Source organism: Crocodylus siamensis, chromosome 7, assembly GCF_052110815.1.
Source record: "Crocodylus siamensis isolate JL-2025a chromosome 7, ASM5211081v1, whole genome shotgun sequence".
NCBI classification, from domain to species: domain Eukaryota; kingdom Metazoa; phylum Chordata; order Crocodylia; family Crocodylidae; genus Crocodylus; species Crocodylus siamensis.
The window spans coordinates 34,584,790-34,604,817 of NC_143401.1; the positions used below are offsets into that span (position 1 = coordinate 34,584,790).

The following is a 20,028-nucleotide window of genomic DNA, read 5'->3' on the forward strand; positions in this document are numbered from 1 at the left end:
AACCAGTGAAAACTCATTTCTAAGTTGATATATGGCATCATTTGCATAAAATATTAAAATAATTCACCTTAAAAGGATCAAGCTGATCTTCATTTGTTTCTAATCCAACCTGGATTTTTATCCTGTTTCCTGCCAGGAAATTCAACACTTTATCATTATTTGACAGCCTCCACAAAGGGAGATGATGACTAATGGAAACAATTGGTAATTGGTGACAAGAATTTTAAAAAATAGATCTTATATTTGCATACTCAGTCTTACAGCTGGTGTGCTGAGCACTTGGGCACATGCTTAATTGGATGCATGTTAATATTCCCACTGAGGTCAGAAGCCTGGTAATTTGCAGGATCTGGTGTGTTCTTTTTTGCTTTCCAGAGTATTACAAAAAATGAAGTGTTTGTTTTTACATCTGCTGCTGACCATCAGAGAGAGAGACAACCAAAAGCCATGGCAGAATAAGTTCCAAACCAAGGCCAGTACAAAAACAGATTATTTTCTATTTAGCCCTGTGTGAGGTGAATAAAATCTCCTTCTTTTCTTGGTTCCAGTTTCCCAAGATTCTCCTCCAAAAAGATAACTGAAGCATTCTAACCCTTCTCAGCAATACAAAGCTGTACTGAGAAAAGGACTCTTTTGGAAATGCCCTTCAGCCTCCTAGGCTGTCAACAGAAGTTGCCAAATGAAGTGGACTCCAAATGTCCCAGCACAGCTGATTTGCTTTATTGTTGTCCCTTGTCTTCCAGGGTTGGGTTCCTGCCACTCCCAAGGCTTCAGGGGCCCAGTTCTGCATGCACTGGGAACTCCCTGATAAGGGAAACAGATGTCACCCTACAGGAGAATTCTTGGGATATGCTTGATTGGGCTCATGGACAGCCTTCGGCAGCTAGAGACCACAGGCAGCTCTGGGCTGACTCCAGTCTTCCACTTTAAAACAAACCATGAAAATGTTTATGGTGGCACAAAACTCCCACCTGTTTGCAGCCCCGGCATACAAATGAAACTTGAATATTCTCCCTAAAATCTAGCAGATGTTGTAGTGGTGTTCCTGGCTGAAGTGTGTACAGAACACTCTAAACCAATGCCCCAGCTTTTCTGTGGGGATATTTTGTAGGGGAGATAAAAGTACTAAATTTACTTTGGCTTCAGTTTTTTTCAATATATTTGAAAATTTGGTTTTGGGTAAATAGGGGGATGAAATTACATATTCTACTTAGATCATACTAAGGGCACTTAAAATGTAAGCATCTGCATGTTAATGCTCATTAACTTGTGCTAAGTGCCCTGTGAGTATAAAGTTACACCACTTCAGGTGAGGGTCTACTCTAGTCTCTGCTACCTAGCTCATGTAAGGATAACTTCAGTGTGCTCCACAGAAATGAAACAAGCAATTTGCAGTTGTCCAGTATCCCATAATGCACAGCTCCCAGCCCCTCCCTTTCCTCCCCACACCCAGAGCAGAGTTAGAGCAGAGCCAAGGTGTGTTAGCTCCTAACCACATTCCTGCTTGCCAGTCTTCTAGTAAGAAGTCAGAGCTGTGCAGGCAAGAAATGGTATGATGAACCCTTAATATGCAACTCCTCGCAGCACATTCTAACTTTATACACTGCTTAATGTTACAGAGATTTCGCATTGTCTATCTAAGTGCAACGTAACTTCACCCCAAGACAAATAAAAATGTCAACACAATTTAAACATATCAAACTAAATTATTGTTCAAATAAATATTGTGCTGTTATAAATAAGGCCTTAGATATCATTGTGGAAAATTACTTATGAGTATAACATTCTGGCATGTATATACAAAAGTTGCAATTATGGACTCTTCTTTTGGGTTTCATTTTCATAACCTGGTTGCTCTACACCTGAATCTGTTTTCTTCGAGTTATGAAGATAATTACTTTGGACACCTAAAATCATTAGAGACTTATAGGAAATTTTCTTGGGAAAACCTGAAATTGGAAAAATGCAAAGCTGAGAGATACTTCCATGCCTTTAATACTATGAGATAGCATAATGTGTTCATGAACTGAGTAATAGCTCTGTAAACAATTTAGGATTCCCCTACTGCACTGCCCTGTCTTCTAGTCCAGAAACTACCCGAGTCAAGTCAAGTGAAATCAAAGATCCTCCTGAATCTAATGACTCATTGGGTTAGAGTGGTTAAGGCACACCAGTTACTAAATGACTAGCTCTCCATTTGCCTGTGGTTGGGAGACAGGAGCTTTTGATATGCATACAAGCCCTGCTTTGGACTTATCTTACTAGAGCTGTAGCAAAATGCCTTAACTGCTATGCCAAAGCCCCCCTGATCATAACAGAATAACAGTAGCTTGACCTTGCATGTTAGCATTCAACTGTGTTCCTGTGTTTTTCTTGTGTTGTTGTTGTGTAGAGAACAAAAATACTGCAACTTTCCTGTTCAGGAAATTTTAAAGACTGTCTTGACCCCTGAAGGAATTGTGCATAGGGCATTTTCCTAAATTGACATGGACCCAAGCCCCAATTATTAAGAAAAGCACTTAAGGTTAATGCTTCAAGGTCTCCAGTGGCAGACTCCTTGTTGACTCTTTCCATTGTACAGTATCCCTCTTTTGTCCTCTCCATTTGCCCATGCAGATGTCAAAAAGGAGTTTGTAGGAGTGGAACAATATTTTGTCCTGCCTGAGAATTGGCTTATGCCAGCTAGGCATCAGGGTAAATTCGGATGACAAATCTTCCGTTAACGTCATCAGGAATATGATTTGGACCATTGCAAATGGGGTAACATCAATACTTATTCTGCTGTGTTATATTCTGAATCTTATACTTCAAAATGCTGTTTACAGCTGAATGACATCAGTTTTCAATAAGTTGAATCAAACCATAGAGGGTCAAGCCACAGAGTAACTTACAAGCAGTCATCTTCTTCTTTTTGTTAAGAGAACTGTTTCCGGATAGTACAGATGATGAAATAGATCATCATGTAGAAGGAAAAAACCCTCAGAATTTTATGTAGTAGAAACAGCATATGTGAAAGTAAAAAGATAACTTTTAGATTTGGAAAAGTAGGAAATTACAGTAGAAGTTGGTGTAAAAGTTCTTGTGGTTTTTACACTTTTTACCCTGTTTCTTTTTTCTTAAGAGATTTAAAAATAATAATAATAAAAAGACAAAAGAAGAAAAATAATGAAACCCAAAATAAACTGCTGAGTTTTGGGGTGGGGGTGGTTTACTAGTACAAGTTGACATGGGTAATTGGTATCAAAGAGTAATTACAGCAGAGATACCTCTGTCGCTGCACTCTTCCCTGTTAAGATTCTAGCCTAACATAAAATTAATGACACAAAATACCGCCTTGTAAATGCACAAGTACTGCTTATTGTTGACACACAGTTCAGTGTGTATTTTTTTTAATATCAAGGAACTGTAAATGCCAAAGGTTTTAAAATTTGAAGTACTACACTTCCCAGGAAGGCTGTTAAAGCATAAGACTGCAAACAAAAAATGTAATTTCAGTAGCTTTGGCAATGATTAATACTTTCAGTTGTCGCACTGAAATAGATTAGCCTTATTTTTTTTTCTTCATTTGATTGGAGTTCTCTGCTTTTATAAACAGTCATTGTCAAGGTCTTCTTTGACTTTGCAGGAGTAGTGAATTGTTGGCAAAAGGGAGGTTGATGGATTATATTACTGAGTAGTAGTGCTGTACTTTACCTTTGGTTTAGTGTTATTTGCTCCAGTCCCTCCTGTGGCCATTTTGGTCCCGAATGTCCTGGCACATGCCTTTCCATTGTAGTAAACCAGCAAGGCTGAGAGAGGGACACTGGTGTATGGGGAGCTTAGTGTCTCCATATACACTGCTCAAGCTTTTGCGCCCTGGAGAAGTTACTCCAGCTTTGCGTCACCTTTCAAGGGAGGATTATGTTCAATGAGCTGATGTCTCAACATAATTCTATTGGCTCACTAAGTAGACAGATGCCTACTGCCTACTGTAATTTTTGGAGTTACTCTAAGGGTTTTGCAAGAGTACAAACATCTGTCCCTTTTTATTGTTTGTATAAATCCAAATACATTTCTAAACCATGTTTTTCATTTGGAAGTTTACAGCCACTCAGAAACTTGATGCTGACATTTTTGCATCATGACCTTCTTTTATATACAAAGCGACAATAAACCAGGGCCCAGATTTGTGCTGGGCTGCTGCCATTGTAGCTGTTAATGAAAATGAAGAACAAAATATGTTGAGGATAACATAGAAGGAAAAGCCACCAAGAATTTGATACAATATGGAAACTTGCAGCTAATAGAGGACTTATAAATACTCACATGTTAGAGTCCTGGTATATTAATAAGTAACAAAGAGGTCAGACTCAGAAGCTCAACAGACTCACTGGCAGCCCTGAGAGTAAAGTGATCAAGGTCCCCAAAGTGAGAGTGGTTCTGTGTGCTTTTCAGTGCTGATCGGCTTTCATTGGAGAAACCAGGAAAGGCTACAAGATTTCAGAGGCTCTGTATTGAGATTGTGACTGTAATGTATGTAGAATACTGACTAAGTAAGATACAGCTGGTTGTTGAAAGGCCAGAAGCACTCCTACTGACACTACAGTAGACATGGTTAGGAAAAGTTTCTCATGCGAATTGTAAGACTGTCTATGATTGGGACTTGCTCTGTGGCTTCAAAAAGGTACCATTTGCTTGTTGTACCTGTGATGCTGCTTTGGTCCTGGGACCCAAATACATATGCTGGAATATGTACATGTACACTCGGGGTCCTGTTACAGGCCTACAGTCAGAGGTCCCGGTGCTAAGGACCTGGTGGACTGTCAAGCCACCTGCTGTTTTTGATTGGGGAATTTCATTTGGAATATTGTAGCCCTGGTGAAGTTCTGTTGTATATTACAGTGGTACAGTGATGTGCTGCTTTACTGCAATGGAGTACCGATCAGATACTGATGGCTGGTGGTGTTCAACTGATTGCTGTGGCATAGTCATTGATATGCATCTGTGAGTCAGCTGGACCTGCTTTAAAAGACACTGCTCTCAGAACATGACCTCAGGGGAAAAGGGGAATGTACAGAAAATGTGACAAGGGATCTTGCTTGCTCTGCCATTCCCATATTGTTAAGGAGGGAGGGGGAATACCAGCAAGATGTTAACTAGAAAGGAGAGAAAAATTCAGATATGGCACCTTGGTGTAAAAGAGGAGATCCTAATACAGAAAAAGTCTGCCAACTACTAATCTATAATGTGGTTTTCTGGGAGGATTTTAGAAGCTTCACTTGTGTTAAGCATAACTTCAGTGCTGAAATTTGTTCCTGGGCGTAAATTGGAAGTGAAACAGAATAGAGAGGATTGTGTAAAAGTTTGGGATTTTTTTTTCTTTTTAAATCAGTTATTGAGGAAGGAATCTATTTTTGTCATCTCTGAAATACCTCATATAAGATGTGAATAAAGTGTGTTTACTTTATATTTAATTAAAGCATGTAACTAGGAAAGAGGAAGTAACTAAAAATTGCCCATTGCATGATGACTGATTTGGGGCTTCCCAAGGTTAGTCTTTAACTGCCCACTGCAGCTGCTTGTTTTGTGTTACTTGCACTATCTTGCCCTTGATCTTACCTCATGGAAGGGGGAATTTTGCATTCAAAATCTACAGCTGTACATGAAAGGATACCACTTTTTTCTATTTTTAACTCCTAATCTGAAAGGTAGTAAGACAGACATGAAACTTGTTTTAAATTGTGCCAGTGAAATAAAACTGAATTTATAACAAATATACAGTAGGTTAGGAAACAGACAGACTCTGACAAAGGCTTGGTGCTCCCTTAAAATGATGTTAAAACTGCTTAACGTGATACACAATGCTTTTCTTAAAGGATTCTGGCTAGCAAGGAAAAGCACTGAAAACAGTAGTAAGTGGGATTGTTAAAAGTGCCTGAGAAGCAGATTCCACTGTAAAGCAATGACATTTGTGCTCCTTGGTCAGTTAAGCACTTTTGAAAATCACTTCCAGTAGGTGCAGAAGTTGTTGTTGCATGGAAGAAGACCTCTAGATTTTAGATCAGACTTAATTTTTAGCATAGGCTGCCCCTTTTGAATTTACACTAGGTTCTCTTGCAGAGAAATGTATCTTTCTTCCATTTATTTGAAAGTTACTTTTATGTACTTGTCCCAGCCACACTACAGTATTTAAAATCAGGTTTGCTAAGAGACAGAACGATCTTTTCTTTGTTTACATTCAAGACTGGAGAGTTGAAAAATTGAGTTTTCTTAATGGCTTCGCAACAGAACTCCTCTGGGTTTGACTGCACTAGAAAATCAGCTCCTGTTAGAACACAACTTGGAAAAGTCAGTTTAACTACACAGGATACCAAACATGGTTTTTTTGGCAAGAGGTGGGTCATGTCAACTTGTAGCAGTTTCAGTATGGTTAACTCATGACTTTTTTACATGAAGTTAAACACTTCTAGTCTCTGTCCACATTGACTGCAAAGTCTTTATTTAACCTCCCGCAAAGTAATGTCCTAATTTTCTAGCGAAGATAAGCTATAGGGTGTAATCCTCAGGAGTGTTGGGAACATGGAGTTCTAATTGACCATTGAGGCTGCATCCACACAAGCGTAAGCATTTGTTTCCCCAGGAATAAGAAGCAGCGATGCACTTTGTGCCATTGCTACTTATCCCCAGGTAATCCCCATGCCACACGCCTTCTGGCATGCAGCAGGTTACCCTAGGTGGAGTACGGGAGGCTGGGGCCAGCAGCTTTATCTGGGGCCCTAGGGGCCTCAGGGAACTGCAGCCATGGAGCTCCTGCAGCTGGGAGCCAGGCCAGCAGCCAGAGCATGGCTCTGGCAGGCCAGGCTCTATTTTGGGCAGTGCATGCTGCTCTCATGTGTGCCACCCTGTTGTTTTTTTTTTCCGTGCAGGTTCTTTTTGATCCTGGGACCAACTTCCGCCCCATGCTTCAAGGCAACAGTGTGGGGAATGCCTGAATGTATAGTTTGTGGTCCCACATACCACCCAGCTTCACTCGTCTGGATGCGGCCTATGAGAACTAATAAATGCTCAGCAGCTCTAAAAATCAGTTTCCAACATTTCCCATTTTCCTTTGCCTCAATTTCACCACATGTGTGAAGGCAGTCATGTCTATACTATCTGTTGGTGTCCTTAATGTTCTTAAAGTGCTTTTTTGGAGGGGGTGTTCACCTGCAAAGCAGTTTAGAGGCTAAGGACCAGAAGGGCTTTGGTTCCTTTATAGGGAAGGGACAGGTTCATTTACATGGTTATAATGTTACTTCCCTACAATTCCACTTATGGAGTCTTTTGCTTTATTTCTATTAATTTATTTTTAATTGTATAGAGAACAGTACATGCCTTCTTACTATGCTGAGACATAGCTCAAGATATGGCCCAGAGGGAGTGGGTCACTCTAATTTAACAGTTAGTGGACTTTGATCATGACATTCGAACTCAACAAAGAAAGGAATGAGGTTCTGTCCTAGAATCCTAAGAAGTAGAGACTGACTAAAGGCATTGGTTTCCTCTGGATTCCTGCCCAACTCAAGAGTGACCAAGCATTATAGCTGCAGCAGTGAGCTGATAGGTAAGCAGCACTGGTCTGTATTAAGAGATCTGGTATCACAGAATTAGATCAAAGCTGTATGTTGGAACAGGCTGTGTTGATGTACATCTCTTGTAGATTGGTGCAGACTAAAAGTGGATTGGAGCCCTTGAAGACCACTGATTAACACCTTGTCTAACAGGACTGGCACGTGAGTGTTTGTGGTAGAACACAGAGTTCTGGACCTCTGTAACTTGGACAATTGTACTTTGAACTGTAAGCACATGGAGATGCTTGCTTTGTGTAACTGTTTTTCTGATAATACTTTCAGTGAATGAACATGGAGAAATACCACTGTAAAGATGACCAAGAGGGTTATATTTTAATTTTCCAGTGATAAAAATAGGAATATGCATCTAGGTGAAGGCTTGAGCAACAGATTTTTCTTTTACAAAAAAGCACTCCTAAAGAGATTGCTGTCCCTAGCCAGGAAGTTCAGTTGCACATGAACCAGTTTTAAGTGATCAGAAACTGGTATAAACCTGTAACAGAACAGATGTTCAGTGCACATAAACCAGTTTGAAAATGGCTGAAACCAGGTTGAGATAAACCTGGTTGAATGTAGTAACAGACTTAACTGATTTGGGTCAGACCAGCTTATGCAATGTCTGTCTCAGACCCCTTGCTATTTTAAGTTAAATCAGACTCTCCCAGCATCCCAGCATGGTCTCTGGGCTGGGTGGGGCTCTCTGCTCCACAGCAGGGCTGGCCCCTCCCCTCTGCTCCCTGGCTGCAGCTCTGGCAGAGACCAGCAGAGTCTGCCTGGTTTCCTCCTCCTGTTCACCCCCACCCCCCAACTCCCTGCTAAACAGGAATCCCCTGTCCCCTCTGCCTTACACAGATGCCTCAGCATTAGCTAGCAGGTCTGTGTTGTGGCAGATACCGGCATTGGCTTAGGGCTTTTTGGAGCTAATCAATGGCTTTAGTAATGTCCCTCCATTCCTTCTTTGTTAAGAGCTTGAACTAATGAGAGAGGCTGTTTGTTTTCTGATGGGGTGATAAATGCTGATAACAGCTGATAAATGCTCTGTTATCAAGGAGGAGGGGAACCCTTCCCTAATCTTGCTGGACCTGGCCATGCCCCCTTCAGCTCAGCCCTGTGGAAGGGAAGGGAGGGATGCTCTAGTGCCCCTGCTATGCCCCCCGCCCCTCCCTCCCCCCCAGCTTCTAGCCTAAGCCACTGCAGGCATGTGCCTGTATATCTGGGATGTCTGTATGGTTACAAAGTGATTTAGCCTTGCCAGGTTAGGCTAACCTGCAAAGATTGAATCAATTCAGGCTCAGGCTTTTTGAATGTCTGTCCCTAGCTGATTTGTGCTTCTGTTATTTTTACCTGGCAGATAAGGAGGGGGAAGATAGCACAGGGAAGAGGCTGAAATACCTTCCATACCACTTCTTCTATGAGTCTTTTCCTCTGTTAAGTAACTGCTTTGCAGACTGAGTAGTCCTGACAGCTCTTTCTGCAGTTTTTCAGATAAGTTTTTCATGTCACATTGATGTTCTTTTTTTTTTTTTTTTGCAATGAGTAGATGCCATTAGTTCCAACACACGAATCATAACCCTGAGGCTACTTCTCAGCATGGCACTTCATAAAATGCAGACTCAGGACTTTGTTCACAACTCCCATGCCATTCTGTGATCCGATATGAAGCATAAAAAATGATCCAAGCAGTGTCACACTATAAGTGACTTGACAGACACTATTCCTGTGGAAGTTCAGTAGATGAGAATTAAAAATTTGCTTTTCTGAGAGCTAAAGAACAGCAGAATTTTGACCTTAGTAACAGTGTTGCAAAGAACACAGATCTCTTGTCACCAGTGTTATAACAGTTGATGGACCTTGAGTGAACCCTGTGCAAAGAAATGTGTGAGCATTTTTCTGGCCACATGACAACTTACTGTATGTAGCAAGGTCTACACTTACTACTACTACTACTATAGCACTTTAAATAGTGCATAAATGGAATGGTGTTCCAGATAAAGTCACTGAATTTCTGGTAATATAAATCCAGTTTAACCTGGCTGCATTGAGTGATAAAACCATCTTGGGCATGTCTGTATTGTATAGTTTTTCTGGCAGCACGCATTTTACACACAAAACTATGAGTAAATCCATATGCACAGCTACCCTTGGCAGCAGGACCCCATCTTTCATCCATCAGGGCAACACCAGTTCTGCACAGGATAGAAACTTTTAGAAGGTATCTGATGTGTCATCTCTGTTAGCTGTCACAGCCCCTTTAACAGTGAGTCTCTCAGGGTGCACTGCACACTGTGTTAGTATAGCAGGCATAGAGGGGAACAGAACTTCTAGGAGCAGGTCAGGTTGCTGGGCCCCAGAAGCTCCTGAGGTCAAGTAGCCCTGAGCTGCTGGCCAGGGCAGGTTTTTATACTGCTCCCCTGGCTACAGATCCAGGAGGAGCCAGGCAGGGTTATTTTGCCCCAGTGGGCACAGTTTGCTCCACAACATAGTGCATGTCATGTCATTTCAGTTAGACTGCTGAACCAGCATCCCAAATCCACGTTCTTCCACAGTTAGAACAAAAGAGAAAAAGGGAGGGATTGATCAGATGGGCAATGTTTTATTGCTATATTTACAGTGTTAAAGGAATTTGGAAGCCTACCAGAGTCTCTAGCACCATAATAAAATAAATCCTAAATATCTACCTGTTTTAATGTTTGCTTTTGGTTTCCTTATCACATGGGTGTATGATGGGGGAATGTGGAGTTTGCAGGAGAGGGGGGGATGTGGGTGGGTGTGGAGGGATGTGGGGGAATGCGGGTCAGTGTGTGTGTAGGTGTGAGGGGACCGTGGATGTGGGGGATGCTTAGGAAGAGTGGGTACCCTGCCCCCCACAGGGGAGAATCCCCCCAGCACATAGACTATGTTGCCTGCAGGGTCCCAGCCCCCCGAGGGGCTATAGCCCCTCCCAACCCCCCCACTGGTCTCCAGCCCCCTGCTCATTCCCTTGCTCATCTCCAGCCTCTGGAGTCTGGAAATGAGCAGGAGAATGAGCAGGAGGCTGGAGACAGCAGGGGAAGTCTCCAGCTTATCTCCAGGGGCTTGTCTCCAGCCTCTTGCTCATCTCCACCTCCCTGCTAACTCTCCTGCTCATTCCCTTGCTCATCTCTAGCCTCGAGAGGCTGGAGATGAGCAGGAGAATGAGCGGGAGGCTGGAGACAAGCAGGGCAGCAATCAGGAGGCTGGAGACAATTCAGGGATTGCCCAGCTCTTGATCACTCCCCTGCCCAGCTCCAGCCTCCTGCACTGCCTGCAGCTTACCAGCAACAGCAGCGGTGGTGGGGGCCACTCGGGGCCTCATGGCACAGCCCCACCCCCGTGGTGTGAGGCAGCGGGGCTCAGCCCTGGCTGCCTGGAACCTACAATGCTGCTGCCACATTGTGAGGGTGCAGCCTGACTCAGCAGTGCACCTGGTGCTGTCTGAAAAGTCGGGGGTGCTGCAGCTGTCACCCGGGGCTCAACACCACTCAGTCGAAGTGGCTGGGGCTCTGAGACAGTATGCAGCACCCTGCTGAGCCAGGCCCATGTGATGTGGCAGCAGGGATGCCAGGCAGCTGGGGCCAAGCTCTGCTGCCTTATATGCAGGGGGGCTGTGCCATGAAGCCCTGAGCAGCCCTGACCACTGCTGCTACTGCCATTGGCTGTGGAGGACTGGGGGAATGAAGGGGAGTGCCAGGAATGAATGAGGGGTTGGGGAAAAGAAGGGGGGCTGGGGCTGGGCAGGGCTGTCCCCATTGTCCCCCTCCTCTCCTCCAGCCCCCCAACCCCCTACTTACCTAGCAAGCTGGGTCCAGGTCCCTGCAGCTTGCACCACTGCCTGCCCCGCACAGGCAGGCAGTGCGCTTCAGTATCTGAGCAAGTGCCAGCCATAGAGATGCTCTAGCTGGCTACCAGAGCATCTCTGTGAAGGACCAAGCCTCCAGTTGCCGCAGGGCATGGTCTGTGCTCAGGATTGTGACGTGCCCCACTTTTTTCCCCCGGGGTATTGTTTGACCTCTAGCTATCCAGGTGTCTAATTTTGCTCTAGTGCTGCAAATTTGCAGCGTGGGGAATGTTTTTTTGTTCCCGCACATGCCTCTTACAGTGTCTCAAAGGGGTATGAGACACAGCAAGAGGCAAGTGTGTGCTAGTCTGGATGCACCCCGTGGGCGCTTCCAGACAAGCGTGCATATGCCACTTGCCCCACCTCAAACCCCTTTGAGGTGTGGCAAGAAGCATGTGCAGGAACGAAAAAAGTTTGCAGCAGTGGGAGAAAATTAACTAGGAGTCTAAAAGAACCGCTCCGCAATAGAGCAGAACAAGGCATGGTCTCATGGTCCCAGACTGTGCCTAGAGCCAGCAGGGAGTCGGTCCTTCAAAAGAGACTCTCTGGTTTCAGCCAGAGCATCTCTTCAGTGCTCCTGCTGCCCTCAGCCCCCGGTGCTGTCCAAAGTAAGTGGGGGGGGGGGGGTTCATGGGTGTGGGTGGGTGAAGGGTGGCAGAGAGATGTTGGGGGTTGGGGAGTGGCAGGGGGGGATGTCCCCAGGGCTGCAGGGGGTGAGGACCTGGCCCAGATCGGTGCAGCTGGTGAGTCTGGCTTTGCACTGGAGTGGGTCGCATGGCTACATGAGGCACACACAGGGGCCGCACCTCTCCAGGTCCTCACTCACCCACAGGCACAGCAGGGCAAAAGTGGGACATGGTGCATGGCTGGCCCTGGGACCCATCTACTGCCTAGCTGGGCCAGGCCTGAGCCATGATGACAGAACCCGATGCAGCACATGGGGACTGCATGACGGGTCCAGCTGGGTCCTGCGGTCCCTCTGTCACCTGGCCAGGCCAGGCCCATGGCAGCAAGACCCAGCATGGCACATGGTCCCTGCGTGCTGGGCCCAGCAGATCTTGTGACCTTTGGGGCCACTCTGCCACCTAGCCAGGCCATTGTTACAGTGGCAGGACCTGTCCCAGCCTGTGGGGACCTCACGAATCTGAGCTGGGTCCTGCCGGCCCTGGGGCTGCTGCTGCTGCCTGGCCTGGCCAGGCGGCAGCAGCAGCCCCAGGGCCGGCAGGACCCAGCTCGGCTCCGCACAGTACCTGCATACCAGGCTGGGTCCTGCTGCTATAGGAATGGCCCAGCCCGGTGGCAGAGCAACCCTAATGGTGGCAGGGCCTGGCTAGGCCCAGCACATGGGGATTGTGTGCTGCATCGGGTCTTGCTGCCAAGGGCCTGGCCTGGCTGGGTGGCAGAGGGACTCCAGAACTTGGCTGGGCCCAGCACACAGTCCCCACGTACTGCACTGGGTCCTGTTACCATGACACTGGCTCAGCTGCATGGCAGGAGCAGCCCCAGAGCTGGGACGACCTGGCTGAGCTTGGCCGATCCCCCTGCTGCTGCTGTGAAAGGTCAGTTATGGGCCCTGGGTGTGGGGGCTGGGGCCCTCCAGGGTGCCTGTGACCCTGGGCAGGGGGTCTGGGGCCCTGTGGGGGATATGGGCTGGGGCCCTCCAGGGTGCCTGGGACCCTGCGATAGGGGCTGTGGCCCTCTAGGGGGAACTGGGGCCTGTAGGGGGTGGAATCCCATGTGGGGAGGCTGCACCCTGTGGGTGCCAGGGGACCCACCCCTCCTGAGCAACCCCCCCCACAAGGTCCCCCACACCCACAGTCCCCCCCAGCAATTTCCCCACACCTACCCACAGACCAACCCACATCCCTCCACACGCACCCACACCCATCCATCTTCCCTCACACCCCTTCTTACCCCCTTCCTGCAAACACCACATCCCCCCATCACATACCCGTTATGTGTGAAGAAAACAAAAGCATAAGTATTTAGAATTTATTTTTTCATGATGATAGAGACATAGGTAGGCTTCCAAATTGCTTTAACATTGTAAATATAGCAATAAAGCATTACCCAACTGATTGCTGTCTCTCTGCCTCTCTTTCTCTAGATGTGTGTGTGTGTGTGTGTGTGTGTGTGTGTAGAGTGGTTTTTTGTTTTAACTGTGGAAGAACATGGATTTTGGGGTATTTTTAAAAATGGATTTTGGATGCTGCTGCAGCAGTCCAGCTGGCACAAGGGGTAGTATCCCCAGGTATGAAATGGCTGGGCCCCAGAAGCTCCGGAGGGTGCGTAGCCCCGAGCTGCTCTTCAAAGCAGCTTTTTATACTGCTGGGGACAGCATATGTGCTGGCCCCAGGCTCTAGCTCCCCCTGGCTGCAGATCCAGGAGCCAGGCAGGGCTATTTTGCCCCGTGGCACAATTTGCTCCACAACAAAGTGCATGTCCGAGCACGTGCACTGAGGCAAAATGCCCCGACTCAAATTTGCACTGCTTGTGTTTGAGCTGCTGCAAGCGTATGTGCTTGCATGTGTGGGCATGCCCCTTAAGAGCAAAGGTATGTATAAATGGACGTCTACTCACCGGCCATGCATAGGACTCTATGAAACAGTACAGTAATTCAATGCGCAGGTCTAATCTAAATCAAACTGAATTGAGTGCATCTCACACTAGGTCCATTTTGGAGAGCTTGCACCATTTTTAGTTTGATCTATGTGCACTGAACTTCTGTATGGTTATAGCTTCAGATGGAGCTATGTTCACTTAGACCAATCTTAGTGTAATGTTTGTACACGCCCTATCATGTCGGTCATGGTCACAGGAAGTTAAAAATTTTAAACCGAGATTGACAGTGGAAATATAATGACCTGCTCAGTTTTGTGGTTCATAGGCCAGAGAAAGTTGGGGATCACTAGTATCAATTAAATGAAGGGGTCAGAGGAAGTGCTCTTAGCTCTGCTATCCTCAGCTTGCTAGTGATTTAATTTACAACTTACCTGGAGCTTACACTTTGTCTCTCTTGCCATCTGCTGTGTCTTGTTTAAATCAGAGTTTCCAGAACTGTTACTGTTGTGGGAACAATGATTTCCACTCCTCTTTCACCTCCTGTAATGAGTCAATAGCTAAGTGCCATCCTTAGTCTCATCTCTCATTCAGCTATTTTTCTCTTTTATTTTTATTATTTCTAGTATGTTTTTTCTTTTTCCCCTTCTTCCTCACTCCCAATGAGATCCCACCCTACATGCTCACCTAAATGAGAGGTTCAGTTCTTTATCTACAGCAGCTGAAGTTTGCAAAGAGGGTATGGGGTCATACTGTTTTCCTGTCTCTCCTTGCAGTGAATTTGTACTTGGTAGAACTCTATACAAAAATCCTTGCATAGAGCCTTTCCTCGAAGGGTTGCAACCATGGGTTGTGGTGGTGTTTCTTGCTGCTATGAAAATTGTTTTTGATCTCATTGTTGAGATTATTTAGAATGAATCTAATGCTATTTTGTTTAGATGGACTTGTCTCTAAAGGACAAGAGGGAAACTCCTGGGTGCTGAGAATTGCTGCCGCTCATTCTCCTGCTCATTCTCCTTGTACTCGGCCTTGGTGAGGCCGCAGCTGGAGTACTGCGTCCAGTTTTGGGCTCCACAATTCAAAAAGGATGTGGAGAAGCTTGAGAGAGTCCAGAGGAGAGCCACGCGCATGATCAGAGGTCAGGAAAACAGATCTTACGATGACAGGCTGAGAGCCATGGGGCTCTTTAGCCTGGAAAAGCGCAGGCTCAGGGGTGATCTGATGGCCACCTATAAGTTTATCGGGGTGACCACCAGGATCTGGGGGAACGTCTGTTCACCAGAGCGCCCCAAGGGATGACGAGGTTGAATGGTCACAAACTCCTGCAAGGCCGTTTCAGGCTGGACATAAGGAAGAATTTCTTTACTGTCTGAGCCCCCAAGGTCTGGAACAGTCTGCCAGCAGAGTTGGTTCAAGCACCTACGTTGAACACCTTCAAGAGTAAATTGGATGCTTATCTTGCTGGGATCCTATGAACCCAGCTGACTTCCTGCCCTTTGGGCAGGGGGCTGGACTCGATGATCTCCCGAGGTCCCTTCCAGCCCTAATGTCTATGAAATCTATGAAACTGGGGATTTCCTTGCGGAAGCAAACATTGCTCTCTCCCACAAGCTGGACACTTTTGGGTTTTGAGCCCAATTTAAAGAGGATTTTATCCCAGTTTTGGATTAGCTCCTTAATCTTAGACACTTCTTATGCCAGGTAACATGGAAAGGGTAATTACTTTTGAAACAAATGGAATCATCAATCGATCACTTGATATTTGCATGCCAGCAGGGACCGGATCTAGAAGGGATGTGGTAGCACAGTCATACCCCCTTTTGGCTGTGTCTTGTGAGGTGGTTTGCCCAGAGCCCCAGCTTTCATGCAGCTCTGATGCTGTCACTGCTGCTTGTTCCTACCTTTCTCCTGTTGCTGAACTCAGTGGGGAAGAGGGAGGAAAAGGGCAAACATCATCAGTGTTCACCCCTGGGCTCTGGAGCCATGCAAAAGTAGGGCCTCTGGCCAGAACCCACCCCAGTTAGTTGGTGTGAGCTCACTGCTCGTGTGGAGCTCTGGCAGGAACCCATGCTGATCAGGCAGTGAGTTTAGAGCTTACTACACATGCACAGCACAGCCAAAGTGAGGTGGAGAGGGTGGGGGTGGAGGGTCACTCCCTTGCCCCTTTCCTGGATCTGTTCCTCCTTGCAGAATATTTGCTCTGCCTGAATGGCTTCTCATGCAAGAAAATAACAGTATTTTTATTGTGAAATACCTTCAAAAGGTGGAATAACTTTCAGGTTTGACCATGTAATAGAGTTAATTTGTGTATGACATGATGCTTTCAGGTATTGGGTGAAGCTTCAGTCTTTGACACCTCATGACTAAAGCAGGAACTGTGAACATTCAGCTGTCCTTAATTAGGTCATGAATCAGAAAAGCAAATCAGCAATATGATTGCCAACAACCAGCCTGGAAACCAGTAAACAACTTATCATAGAAACCTTCTGTAACATATTTGCTGACCCTGCCAACTGCACCGGCAGCTCCAGACTACCAGAGCAAGAGGCAGGCTACGGTGAACAATTGTCCTAAGTGATCATGATGGACGAAAACTTTGGAGTGTGTAAAATCTTTTATGCAAACAGCCAGCTCAAATCATCCTATCCTGGCTTCCTAGGCTTTCTTGCAAGTCACATGTGTGCATTATACCTCTATTAGGACAAATTCAGCTTATGTTTATTTTTCAATGCCCAATGATGTGGCTCAGAAGCACTGGTTCTAGTTCTTACCGTCTCATTTCAATTTGACACACAAAAAAGAAGATTCTGAATTAGCAAACAAAATGGACTAGGCTGATGCTGATGATTATGGGACTATATGGTTAATTAGTGTCTTGATGTTTTCTTGTCTTTTTTGTGCTTTTTTTTAATGGTGTGTTGCTTCTGCTTTATGATTAGGGCTCACTAGATGCCATAGTCATCCCACAGCTGATGTGGGAAGGATCCTTGAGGATGAAGGGCTGATGGACAGGTTTGGAAAGGATGTGCTAAGGATACATGGTAACATGGAAGAGGTCACCAAGATGCTTGTGAGAAAAAAGAGTAACTAAGGTGGCACTGCTGCTATACAAGGGTAAGGCAAAATGGAGAAGAAGATTAGTTCAGAGATGAGCTGAGAACTTTTTGATCAACAGTCTTGATAGGAAGACCAAGAACATGAATCTGATATTGTTTTTTAATACTAATTCCAATAAAAGTTTGCTATTCCTATGTGCTCATAGTAGTGTGTATCAGGATCTGGGTTCATGGCTAATGGAGGCTGTGAACTTGGCTTGTAGCATGTGTCATTCATTTTGTTATTGTCTCCAGGCATATAAAGATTTTCTGCAGGTGTAAATGACAGATGGAAACTAAAGTGAGAGCCGCTGTGGGATGGGGCTGTCAAACAAGGGAGCTAAGAGAAACCAGTCCCCTCAACAGCCAAAGGAGAAACACTGAAGGAAAAACAGCTGGAAAAGTCCATTAGATACTTGATACTGTTCCATGAATGGCAGAAGGTACAAGATTTCATAAGTAATAACCAGCTTGTTCAGATGCAGCTCTGACAAAGCTGGTTCTTGTCTGTGAAAGTTCACGCCACTTTGAACCAGCTAGTCTCTAAAAAGCCACTTTGCCCTACCTTTTGCTGGATTTCAGATCAACGTGGATAACTATCCCTCTACTCCATATATGTAAACACTATACATACAAACATGCTTCATTTTTAGATACCAGAACAAGGCAGCGTGGGAATCTATCTACAATAAAGGACTTTGGTGAACAGATTGAGGGAACAGTTTTGTTTTTTATATCATGATTTGAAAAAAATTGCACAGAACATTTATTTTATGCATGCTACTTTGGTATTCTTATGTTTCATTTCATATAATTACGGGTTGAATAAATACAGCTGTGCATTCCTTGCCTTTGTATTTCTGTGTGATACTGCACATATGAAGTACACCAGCAGCAACAGAATAACAAAAAATACCATTCTCTGCATGACTCAAAGAAAACAGTGTTACTGGGAGGCTGCGTTCTCTTATCATTCATTTGCAATAGTTTTAGCATTGTAACAGGAATTACTAGGTGCAGTTCTATGAAATACAAAGCATGACTAGATGATGTTGATGATTATAATTGTCCCTTCCAGTGTTTAAATCTGTGGATCTTTAATTAGAAAATAGATTTCTTAGCAGAGAATGAAAGTAATTGCTATCTGAAGGGTGTTTGGTGGCTTGATTGGGTTTAGATATTTGGGTTCATTCCAGTTCTTTTGTGTACAGGAACCTATGTTAAACAAAAGCATTTATCTTCTTTCTGATAACTCTTTAATCCATATGTCAGGATCAGAGCTGAAATTTATTAATTGTTGCTGTAGGGGGAGCTTGTAGTGCTCCTGCTCAGGTTAGGTCTGTTTCTTGGAGGGGATAGAGTTTGGTGTCCAAAGCTGTAAAAGCAGCACTTTTCATGAACAGTCAAACTTACCTTGGATGACGCAACTGTAGAAGGGTGACACTCTGCCCCTACTTCTTTTATGCTTTTTCTCTGGTCCATATGGACATTAGGCTAGACATCTTAAAGGACGGAAAGTTAATGTTATTTTGGCTGCAATTTGTTGACTGCCCAAACTGCTGGGGTGGTGGTATCTACAGTATAATTTGCTGCTGATATATAGACCATGAACAAATATCTTACACTGGGTCTACTGCCACTGATTGTAGATAGTGGCCTGTATTCAAAGTTGTGCATGAACTCATGATCTAGGTCTCAATTTACTGAAAAAAATATTTTCTTTTAATGCGTATCTGAATGTAAGGGAAGGGACCTATAGTCCTATTCATCTCTACTACCTGCTAAACTAATTAAATGTCTACCAAACCTCTAACTCCTGTCAACGATTATTTTTATTTTTATTTATTTATTAGGATTCCCCATAATATCAGGTAATTACTTTTTATTTCTCCTCCCTCCACTCCCTGTTTGCACTGATGCTGATGTTGAGGGAGGAACAGAATGAGTGAGTCAGGCATAGGGAGCACTTGGATACCAAGGGAGTGGTTTCCCTAGCAACAGTAACAATATGAAATGCTCTCACAACTTCCTTGCTAGGTTCATGCCAGCTGTCTCATGAGATTTCTCTGCAGCACTCCAGTTATCTTCCTGGCCAAAGTTACAGACTGTCAACTAAGCCACTCCAAGCTTGTCTCATTTAGTTATCATTTGCTGACTAGACCCAGTCTTGATAAAGAAGCTAAATGTATCAAAGCTCAGTGTTGGGGAAACCCCCTCCCCCCATGTTTGTCAAGGAACTTGTTAACAAAAATGTCTAGTCTTTGCATACCTTTCTCAGTGAATGTTGTGTACTTGAGTGCACAGTAAATTTACATAGATGCTGTTAGGTTAGATAAGAAATGTGGCCTGGGACCATGAACAAAACCTCTCTTGTTCTCCAAATGAGCGTGGATGTTTGGCTCCCCGGGGACAAGTAGCAGTGGTGCACCTTGCACTGCAGCTACTTGTCTCCAGGGAATGCCCATGACACGCATGCTTTGGTGTGTAGCAAGTTACCCTAGAGTCAATAGGGGAGGCTGGGGCCAACACTGGGCTGGCCCCAGCAGCTTTACAAGGAGTCCTGGGAGCCTCCCAGGGCTGCAGCAGTGGTGATCCTGCTGGGTAGAGCCTGGCTGGCAGCTGCAGCGCAGCTTTGGGTGGCCTGGATCTGCTTTTCAGCAGTGCCTGCACCTGCACTGCTCCATTTTTTTTTCTGTCAGTTTTTTTGACCCCTGGATATCCCATTGGGGGGGGGGGGGGAAGCAGAGCAGTGCACGCATGCACCGCACATAAGCGGTGCTCCCTTGCAGCATGGAGAACACCTGACTGTGTGGTCAGCAGAGCTGGGGGGGCACTTCCCAGAGGGGAGAGAGCAGACTCCTGGGGCTGTTCCAGAGCTCTGGACACCTCCAAGAACCCCAGGAGCTATTACTCCCCAGCAGGAGGGAAC

At 45.3% G+C, this 20,028-nt stretch overlaps 1 protein-coding gene across 1 annotated transcript in view; it reads right to left on the reverse strand.

Moving 5' to 3' along the window:
• RASGEF1A (RasGEF domain family member 1A) overlaps nucleotides 1-20,028 on the reverse strand; it is a 310,602-nt gene that overhangs the window by 72,834 nt on the left and 217,740 nt on the right. The window lies entirely within an intron of this gene.